The sequence below is a fragment of the Hipposideros armiger genome, unplaced genomic scaffold (assembly GCF_001890085.2).
Source record: "Hipposideros armiger isolate ML-2016 unplaced genomic scaffold, ASM189008v1 scaffold_314, whole genome shotgun sequence".
Classification (NCBI taxonomy): domain Eukaryota; kingdom Metazoa; phylum Chordata; class Mammalia; order Chiroptera; family Hipposideridae; genus Hipposideros; species Hipposideros armiger.
The window spans coordinates 1,408,891-1,420,253 of record NW_017731664.1 but is presented as its reverse complement, the minus strand read 5'-3'; the positions used below and the strand labels follow the sequence as shown (position 1 = coordinate 1,420,253).

Here is an 11,363-nt window from a genome sequence, read left to right as displayed (position 1 = left end):
TGCCTCGCCCGGGAAGAGCGCAATGATGGTGCCAACTTGGGCCAGTGAAGCAACGTCCTCCTCAACTAGACTGAAGAACAAACCAACAGCAACTTGTCTGTTCCCTTTCCCCAATTCCCCAGGACTGTTCCCAACCCCCAATTCCCCAATAAAAATCTTTAAAAAAAAAAAGAGGCATGGCAACATTAAATGAAATGATTAGGCATTATAAACAGTTGTCATCATTCTCTCATTCCTCCAAGATGCGTTCTCTTAATCAGCGCAGTGCCAAACTAGACATAGAATGCTTAGTAGGTTAAAAAAAGCCACCAACTTGCATGTTCCAAGAGTCAAGGGGAAACATAGGTAATCAATCATACTCTAGCTAATGTGGCCAAAATTCATACTCTGGTATACACGTTGAATTACATGCAATCAAAAATGCCCATTGTGCCCATTTGCCACAGGTGTTCTACCCACGTGTGTGAAGGGTGAGAATCCAGAAACACTGGCCCTACAACTTGCAAGACCATCTATTAAGCCATAGACAACTGAAATAAATTTTCATCAGACCTCGTGCATTCAGAGACAACCCACATATCTATTATCCTGTCTGCTTTCAAAACCTAAATAACTGTTTATTTGCATATCTTCCCAGTGAGAGACAAACTAATACTGACCTCCTTTCAAAAACAAAAGCCCAGGCCAGCAGATGCACAGCTATGGCCTAATAAACCCAGAGGTAAAGCTCCAAAAGTGTCAGCCACACAAGGTTATTACTACAAGTTGATGAGCACACCAGTATTTCTTAGTTTCCTTTTCATATGAACCTGGAGTGTCCAACACAGGAATGAGGTGTAGCCTAGGGGAAATTTCCAGGGTGAACTTCCTATTGTTTCTGAGATAGCTACATGAAGAATTGGGTTGCAAGACACCCTGAGCTGATGAGATGACAGCCAACCTGATACAAGCATATATAACAGAAAATGGATTTTAGGATCTCAAAATTGTAGTAAACAAGTCACAGAACTCTCATTATGTTAAAAAGCGTAATAAAACATGATAATTCAAACTTCTAGAATTTGAGAAATCTTTACAACAAGAATTAGCTCTATACATCAAGAGAAATTGAACTCTTAATGACAGCTTCCAGACTTTGAGGTATTCAGTAAACATACTCATAGATTTAAAGTCAGCCAATGTCTCCTTAGACAATGATCTCAACACTGGGCTACTCTTTGTATTTGAGGATGAGGTTGCTACTTTTACTATCAGTGTGATACATACACTGAATTACTTTGTTAGTGGGAAAAATGATCCAGGAGTTACCTGCTGGCTCTTTCCTGGGCTCCCTGTAAACAAAAGCACACATTTTTAAGATGGCTAGCTGAACTTCCAGGTATAGACTGTGACTGGGAAACAAATTCTGCTTTGCTAACTAGTCTCCACTGATATTAAACCCACTTTATCTTTTTATTATTAGCATTATTGCATTATTAGCAACTGAACCAACCAGCTCAGACACTTATGACTGACAATGTAAGAAGATGTAATGGATGTTTTTAATTGAAAAGAAGAAGAAGAAGAACAAGAAGAAGAAGAAGAAGAGGAGGAGGAGGAGGAGGAGGAGGAGGGGGAGGAGGATGAATCATGTATCTTTCCACAAAAGGGACAAAATATTGTAATTTATAAGAAAAATTATATTGTTGCATTGCATTTCTACAGCAACATGCATTTGCAGATGTCTAGCAACTTTTCAGACATTAACTCCCATAATACGCTAGGATGCCAAAGAGGAGAAAAAGAGCATTCATCTCATTTTACAGGAAGGAGAACAAGCCTGGTCTGGGTCTCCCAGCAGCTCTAAACCCATATTCCCATTCCCAGACTAGGTGGGCAAGCGACAGACCAACCACTAACCTGAGCCATCCAGATCATCACTAGATCATAAGCTTCTTGAGGGTAAGGCCCCCTCTGTCATAACTGAATGCTTTCATATTGCCTAAAACAGTGTCTTGTTCCCAGTAGGCATTAAATACACATGTGAGGTAATGAAATGGAACTCTACATTTTCTATGCAATTGTTGCAGCTCTAAGTTTTTCATAATGTTGCATAAGCGTATATGCCCACTCAGAGAAGATCTGAGTCAGTAATGTTTGGAAATATTGGCACTGGTCTAACTGCCAAGCAATTACGCATCACATGGAAACCAGCTACCATCTGATTATCAATACCTCAGTTTCTACTACACGACTCTGTAATGTTCAAAGAGCTTCTAAGTCTTGCCACCAACATGTCAAGAAGAGAATACCATTCCCGTTTCCCATATAAGGAATTAACAGAGCATACAGATTAAGTGACTTTAAAAAAAAAAAGATTAAGTGACTTACCCAGAATCACAAAACAAGTGAAAGAACTGAGACTAGAATTTCAAACTCTTCTCGATTCCCTTTCCACTATACCAACACAACGTGTATCCAAATAAACCCACAAAGAAACACATTCTTCATATATACACTTTTATCCTCCAAAAATATTCATATAATAGTTCTAGCTTTTTCACTTCAACCCATTTCAGGCTGGTACTTACTGATTTCAACAGAACTCCAACAGGTATCCTTGGCCAGTGATACCAATTCTTAGACGGCCTGGTTTTGGAGCTTGTCTTTTCTGGGGCACTCACCAAGTGAACTCTGCTATCAGAGACAGGAGTGTGGTGTTTCAGAGAGCCTCGCCTGGGAGATACCATTACAGTGTGTAATGGAGGGAAGCCATTTCTAAGATCATTTAATCAGGTGGAGCTGATCTACTTGTTAGGCAGATTTGCAAAAACAGCCAGACAAGCAAGGGAGGTAACTAGCTCTTTTTACAGCTGCCTAGTTTCAATCTTAGATCCTGCAAAAGATACCTTACTACTGACACACATACAAGCACACTCTCATAGAATACATTCATATTATCTCTCATACACACAAGCAAATGAGGTCAGTTCTTCTGTAGTCCTGTTCTCTGCTAACATCTTTATGAGTGACTTCCATTGTTTTCAGCAGGAACTTGACATTAATTGAATCCAATAAGCTAGCATATTATAGTTGCAAATTTCAATGACAGGTTGCAAATAAGGAAATCAATAGGTATACTCCAGCATTCAGACCTCGTATACTGCATACATTATGTGGGACAAACAGTTCTATTTCCAATGACTTCTTAAGCTTCTAAATGCATGCATCACCATACTTCATTATTCATTGTGTAGGCTACATGAGCTCATGCCAAGAAAATGCTAATAATCATCTGATGTGTATTTATATTTGCAACTTGAGGCATTATTACAGGTTTCAGCTTTTCATTTCCAACATTGATGCTTCTAAGAACAGAAAATAAAGTGCATAAAGAACAGAGGCAGAAAAATTTTAAGCATAAAAAAGTGATTACTTTAAATGATGCCTTAAAGAAATGTGTGGGAAAAAGTAAAGGGAAACAAAGCCTAGTAATAAAACATTTCCTAGTTCTCAAAAGAGAATGTAGTATCTGAGGAAGCATTCAGATGGAAAAAAATAGATGCAGATTAACAGCCCAAGTGAGCAGGATATGGTAAACCAACATCTTAAGTCTCTGGGGTTTTGGCTACTCCTGTTACTATCCATGGGTGATAATTATACCCTTCTCTGATTCATTCCAGTGAAAGGGCCACAAATTTCCTCAACTCTAAGCCTAAAATTTCAATTCCAGAATTTGCTATGGCTTTTTGTAAACCATATAGATTCCTGGACATTGTCTTCCAACCTGTGTGTCCTGGCTCATCATTCTAGGTCCTTGCTCTAGTCTCATTTTGTCTGTACCCAAATCAACTTTCTACAGGAAGGTGCCTATTGCCTGTCTCAATAGAAGAGCTACATGGGGTGAATCAAGACCGTGGTGTTATTTCTAAAGCAGGAATTTAGATCAATTTAGCAATGCTCATATTTCACCAAAAAAAAAATGGCATCTTGCCAGAACTGAAGGTCAATGAATTTGAGCTGGCATAAATGCACCAACTCTTCTTCAAGCTTTTGTTCCTTGACCTAAGTTCACCTGCCCACATTTTAAAAGAGCCGAGTATGCATCTCAGCATCTTATTTGAGGGCTATGGCTAAGGAAGAGGAAATACTATCTATTAAAAAAAGGCTCTCTCAAATACTAAAGGAAAAATGGAACGTACTTTCCATCTATCCCACTTTACAAATGGTAGGAGATAACGTTCAGTGGGCTACAGTCTTAGTTCTAGGAATTTCCTACCTCCTACCCCCACTAAAGACCTTTTTTTTTTTGCTTTCAAGAAAACTGACAAAGGGTCTAAGAAAAGGTCATAATCTATGCAAAGAAAATTCTTCTAGTAACAAAAGCCAGATCTGAAGGATGACCTCACAGTTGAGCATATTACTGTACACTTATATGAGATATGGCTCATTATTGGTTTATGCTAGAACAGATCCCTACTCCAGCACACAATTAGCTTTGCTACCCTATTGTCCCCTCATCCCCCCCACACACACACACACAAAAAGAGAAGAGTGCTGTGTGCCTAAACTTTCTGTGGCACTGGGAGTCCCCCAGTCTGAGATCACAGGGTCTAGCTAGCCCTCACCTCAAAGAAAGATATGATATTCTGGTAGGAAAACTGCAGATGAAGCAGAAGCAGGGTTTGGTGCAGGAGCTGGAGTCAGTAGGCCTGAGGGAGAGTCAGTCAGTAGAGTTTCCAAATTACTCCTGCAGAGCCTGTACCGTGGCTTATAATACATCCTGACAAACATTTGGAGGAGAGAAAGGAGAGGAAAGCTCAGTGTTTATAATAAATAAATAAATACATAAATACATAAATAAATAAATAAATAGAATATACAGCGGGTGCCAAAAAAAATGTATACACATTTTAAGAAAGAAAAAAACTGTATCAAAATTGTAATACTCAATATATACCAATAACAAAAGATGAATACACGTCATTTGTATACATTTTTTGGCACCCCTGGTGTGTGTGTGTGTGTGTGTGTGTGTGTGTGTGTATGCATTATAAGTTTGTATGAAACAATGTTCATCTCAGAGTATTCCTTCTTCTTTGAGATTGAGCCTTATACATTCCCAGCACTCACAATCATGTCAGCCAACCACCAGCCAGTTTTTTTGGCTTTTAGAGGGTAGCCTGGGCATGCCTTATATTCTTCTGCCTAGCTTAATAATTAGGGTCTGTAGGTTACACAGCTGTATAAAAATGGAAAAGAAAAGATCTTATGTCAGTCTAACATTGCTTTTTACAGGAGAGTCAACGAATTACATGGTTTCTTCTTGTTTTCTGGTTGACTTTCATTTCAAATAATCCTGAGACCAAAACAGACACCTACTACTCTCTAAGAGGCCAGATGGTAACTCTGAGAATATGCCTCTTAAGCAACCCATCTGTACATGTATTCATTTATTCAAACAACACATATTTATTGAAGCTTATGTTCGAGGCACCATTCAAAATGCTGGGAGTAAAGAGATAAATGCCCAGCGCTGACTGAGGCTATATGCTTGAGCAGTGAGTTTTATCCCTGGCTTCTATCTAAAATGTATATGCAATATACAGATACAAATATAATTATAAAACAAATAAGGGCATATGTATTGCAAAATGAAGAGCTAAAAAAAGAGGACTGCAGAGTTCAGAAGAGGGCAAGACTCTCTTTAACTGACAGCTATCCTATTGTATGAGAAATCAGTGGCAATGATCACACCTTCATATATAAGGAAAGGGTTTGCTATTGTTCCAAAAAACATCATTGCCTTGCCTTTCATCCCCATGTCACCAACATTTTTATATACCAGGTATTGTGTCAGGGTATATACAAAGAGAGATGAATGAAGGCTAGTTCCTGTCTTCTAAGAGCTCAAAGTTCAGTAAGGATGGCAGACATGCATTCATGCAATAGAGATTACAGTGTGATGCAACCCAGGTAGGCACAGAGTGCTTTGGAGGGATATAGCAGGAAGGATAACTAATGTATCCAGAGAGACCAGAGCATGTAGAAGCGGGGTATTGAAGGATGAGTAGGAGTTCACCAGGATTTGAAAAGTGGAAAGCACTACGTTGGTGTAAGCCAATATTCAATCGTATAATCTAATCAATAAATACTCCAAACATGCTAGATTCATTTTTGTTTGTTTGTTTGTTTGTTTGACCTTGCTCCTGATTTTACTGAACTACATGATGCTGGTATTATGTAAGGAAGAGAACATATCTCTAAACTCTGGAAGAAAGTAAAACATACAAGATTTTTTTACAAAGCAATAACATCGGCTCCTGATGAACTATAAAAGAAGGAATCAATATGGCCTGATGTAAAGCATTTTCTGTAACTATAGCCATATATGAGAAGGACAGACCTCTTTGGGGTAAATGTATTAAGAACAGAGAGCCTAGGAAAAGAAACTCTTTCATTTCTCTTAGAAGTAAACTCTTCTCTTAGAAGAACTAATTTTTATCCTGTAATGCAATTTTAATTTGGGAGGGGGGTTAATTTTTAGCAGGTCTTTTATAAACACAAAATAATTGTCTCTTGCAAATGAAGAATAGCTAATTCCAGCTCCATTTCTGGATTATTCTGTGATCTTGAGGAAATCATTAAACCCTCATAAATCCATTCATTCAGCATTTACAATGTCTAGTATGTGCCCAAAAAGTCAGAGGAAGCTTTGGAAGGACAGCAGAGGAAGGTTAGCTAATGCTCCCCAGGGGATTCAGAGGATATAGCTTTTGAGCAGGCTATTGGAGGATAAGTAGGAATTCACCAGGTTCTAGGGTAGGAAATGAACAAGGTCTAGTCCCTGCCCTTGAATAAACTTAAAATATAATGGGTTTTGGCCATGACAACAGGTTGCTACTGAAGGACAGAGAAAGGGACTTCCAACAGCCTGGAGAAGCAGAATTCACAGAGGAAGTATACTTGAGCTGAATTAGGAAGAACGAGTAACCAAACGATGGGGAGGGAAATTTTCAGGAGCAAAGAATAACAGTTGTAAGGTCGAGAGGAAATTAGAGACAACACAGTGTATTAGAGGAACTGCAGATAACTTTATTTCACTACAGCAAAGAGGAGCGATGGCAAAAATATAAGAGCAGTAGAGACCAAATGAAGAATGGTCCTGTATGCCTTTCTCTGTGGTTTGAACCCTTACTGTCTAGATGAAGACCTTTCAAGTAATGGAATGGCAATGTTAGCTTTGAATTTCAGAACTACTATTTGGATGACAATGTAGTAGATGTCTCAGGTTGAAGAGTTGGGGTTTTTTTCCCCCATGGTGTGGGATGTCCCAGGTAGCAACATGGTAAAAATTCTGCAGACAGACAACATTGAGAAAATGAATGAGGGGATAAGAAGCACAGGTTGTATGAGAATAGAAAGACAGGAGAACAGAGATTTCAAGAAAGGACACTGTTTTAGACATTGGCCAAAGATGGCAGGGATGCTAGGCCTGGTGGGATTAACTGATCTCATGGACCTGAATGGAAATCTGGGTAGGAATATATTTTTATCTCACGAGGCCTAGAGTAGTTTGGTAGGCCTATTTTTTTTCAGTCTTTAGTGGTTTTCCAGCTTTACTGAGGTATAATAGACAAATAAAAGTTATATTTATTTAAGGTATACAAGGTGATGGTTTGACATTTGTATACATTGCGAAATGATTTCCACAATCAAGTTAACTCACACATCCATCACCTCACATAGTTACTTTTTTTTTTTTGGTATGGTGAGAACACTTAAGATCTACTCTTTTCAGAAATTTCAAGTATACATCATTATGTGAATTGTCAAGTATACAGTATTACTAACTATAGTCACCATGTTGTACATTACATCCACAGTGTAGCCTTTAGTTTTTTGGGGGGATTCCAAACAGAACTGTGCCTCAGTTTCTGTTTTTGTTTTGTTTTTGAAGTAAGCATAAACAACTAGATTGGAATCGTGATTAAAAATACAGGGTACTAGACTTATCAGGGAGATCACTTCATAAGTTATATAAATGTCAACCACTACACTGTACACCTGAAACTAATATAAAATAATATTGAATGTGAACTATAATTGAAAAGATAACAGTCACAAGGGTGTAAAGTACAGCATAGAAATTATAGTCAATAATATTGTAGCAACTATATACAATGTGATATAGGTAATAGACTTATTGGGGTTTTGCTTTATGAGGTATGTGAATGTCTAATCACTATGTTGTTTTGTACACCTCACACTAATAAAAAAACTGATGAAGTTGGTGGGCTGATAACAAATATGCTTATTTTGGAGACCCCTTGTATTAGCCATCATTGGACCACAGGTAATAATCATATTCCTAAGGGAATAATAGCAGCACATTGTTCTGGTTTGGGTCAATCGAACAGCACTTTTGAGTTTTATAGAAAATTCACCTAAATTTTTTTTTTTAGCTAAGCCATCCTTGGCAGCTAATCGGCAGCTCAGCTCAGACCCATGTGGGAATCAAACCGGCTCCCCTGTTGTTCAGAACTCGCACTCTTGAGCAAGCTCTTAACCAAATGAGCCACTCAGCCGGCCCTAAATTTTTATACAGACTCTACCAACACACAAAAAGTCTACAATGACTAAATATCTGCAAATGGACTGCAAATATGTAAATTTTGCATAAGTCAATATACAAAGAAGGGAGAACCCAGTGATACATTGGCTATCTCAGTAAAGATTAAACTAGGAATATCTAGTGGGAAGCAGAACAAATGTGTATCTAAGCATCTTGTCTCTGAGAGTTATAAACTACATAACAAGTAGCAAAAAGGTGAAGGAAACATCAATTTACAAGTAGTAGAAAAAATACCTCTCTAGCTAAATCAATTCCTCTCAATATAGACAGCTAGATTAAGGTAATAAACAGAAATATAGTAGCAGTTGTTCTCACATGTTTATTTGGCATTATGACATTAATTTTGAGACTATCAGCATGGGAGTAAAGTGCAACTGGGTAGGTAATAGCTTCAGCTCACGTGTCCAGCTCTGCATCGAGACATTTCATTATGCATGTCCAGATTCTAGACATTTTGGTATTACTCCAGCAGCATGAACAGAACCACACAGCAGACCTCGAATTTTGGTGGTGAATGGTACCACTATGGCCATATATCATTCAGCCTTGTTGCAAAGGGTACTTTTATGATGTCATATTTATTGCTCTCTTATAAATGTGTTGGGCATCACATAGGATACAGAGAGAAACACAATGTGGCTTGGCTAGCAGATAAACTGTAGCAAGCATTTATACACTGTTTTTTACAAGAAGGATTATGTTCAGTTTAAGCAGCTCTTATGTGCTAAATGTAGCTCCAAAAGGCTTTGCCAAGCAAAGATGAAAATATTCAGTATGGACTGGTACCTCCTCAGCCTAGCATTGCTGCTAATGAGCTTCATGACCTTGAATACATCCTTTGGTCCCTCTGAATCATTTCCTAATGTACAAAAGGTAACTACAACACTAAGAGGTTGTGAGGACCTCAAATGGTCCGCATGTAGGAAATGCTTTGCAGTAATTTATTCTACCAACAGAAGATGTTTATAATTACTGCCACAGATTTCACAAGCCATAAACAAAATTGCCACCATTCATTCAGGTATTATTATGTCCCTGGCACTCTGCTAAAAGTTACTCATGTGCAAGTTAATATAAGTTGCATAACCATTGAGGTGTTATTATTTCCATTTTACAAATGAATCTGATGTTCAGAGACATCAAGTCACTTGTCAAGGTCATAGCGCTACTAAGTGGAAGAGTAAGGCTATACAATCCCATGTCTGTGTGACTTCAAAGCTCATGCTTTCAAGAGGGTGTTTAAAGCATGAAAAGAGGCCCAATGTAAATTAGGTTACCATTAAGTAATGCAAGAGAAGTGGAAATATACCTTTTATGTCTGCTAATGAAGCTGTTAAGCTAGCAGTTGTTGCAAGGATGATTACCAGCATTAATCAGTGGGAAGAGTTAGATATATTCATTTATTCTTTTTCTCCTTAGGACATGTAATAGCATATAAGCTGAGAACTTGCTAAAGCAGCAGAGTTACTGAGGAAGTGCTGTCTTCCTTCTCTCTGCTCACAGCCTTGGGTGAGCAAGAACTCTCTCACGAGTTAATCGTGGTACTATGGAAATGGACATTTTCTATGCTACCAATTATCAAGTCCACTGCTTTTCCAGACACCTCATTGGCTTTTTCTCCATCTTAATGGCTTTGTGTTTTTCTCTTATTGTGAAATAAACACACTCTTCAATGATATATGTTAGCTATCAGAAAAGTCATTGCCAGCTATTTAAACAAAAATGATGCCACATGTGTCACAATGAAGAGATTCTAACCTACAGGTCCCCATTTTAATTTGGGATCAGAATATAATTGATCATCTTTGTTACAGACATGTAACAGTTATTCATACCCAAAACCACAGGGGAAGTGTTAGAAATTTAGAAGTGAAAACACTGGGAAGTGATTTATTTCAGGGCATGAATTAATCTAGTTCTACTCTGGGTCTGGAAATTCATGGGTTTTGTTTCCTAGATAAGATTCCCTATAGCAATGGCCAACAGGGATGTGGTGATGAGGCAATCATAGGTGTGGACTGTGTTATCAGTAGCCCAAGGTTAATTCTGATAGACATTTCTGAAAACGTGGCTTGATTACATTGATTGATCAGAATGTGTTTTAGATTTCTTTGTAATGCTGTTATTTCTAGCTGCTTTGTCTACTTTCTACAAGTTTAAAAATAGAATGAAAACTTCTTTAAAAAAAAGCTCATGCACTTATGCTTCCTCAATCATACAACATTTCCATATGATAGAATGAGTTCTCAGTTACTTGCAGCTTTTACATGGACACAAATGTTCTCATGGCTTCAGAGTAAGCAAACTGTGCCTCCAGTGTGGTGTTTGGGACCAAAGCCTGGAAATGAGCAGAACTTCTATCCATAAAGCAGATGTTTCAGCATTAGAATGAAGGGCAGATGAGTGCCTGTGGTTAGAGACTAGACCTCTTCCTCTACTAGCATCAGGAGTCTATTTCATTCCCTTCTCCCAAGTTTCTGTGCCAGCAAATGAAAGTGACAACAGTGAGGGCCGGCCAAGTGGTGCGATGGTTAAGAACTGGCTTGGGACGCCAGAGGGCCCCGGTTCGGATCCGACATATGAGGGCCAGTGACACTGCCCTCCACAGCTAAAATGCTGAACAACAGCTGAACCTGGAGCTGGGCTGCTGTGAGTCACCGGCGACGGTGTAGGCTGCAGCCCCTGTGGCAGTGGGTTGCCATGGACTACCGTGTGTAGCCAGCAGCCGCAGTGAGCGGCCGTCCAGAAG

The 11,363-nt window shown here is 38.7% G+C and overlaps 1 protein-coding gene across 10 annotated transcripts in view; it reads right to left on the bottom strand.

Annotated features, from left to right (window-relative positions):
* The window catches only part of PAK3 (p21 (RAC1) activated kinase 3), a 362,804-nt gene that overhangs the window by 147,236 nt on the left and 204,205 nt on the right, over window positions 1-11,363 (bottom strand). Inside the window, exon 1 of one of the 10 annotated variants that reach the window (XM_019660235.1) lies at window positions 4,608-4,678. The exons of the other annotated variants lie outside the window; for them this stretch is intronic. The gene's annotated coding sequence lies outside the window, so the exon portion shown is untranslated. Of the gene's footprint in view, window positions 1-4,607; window positions 4,679-11,363 lie in introns of those variants that run through there. 10 annotated transcript variants of the gene reach the window in all.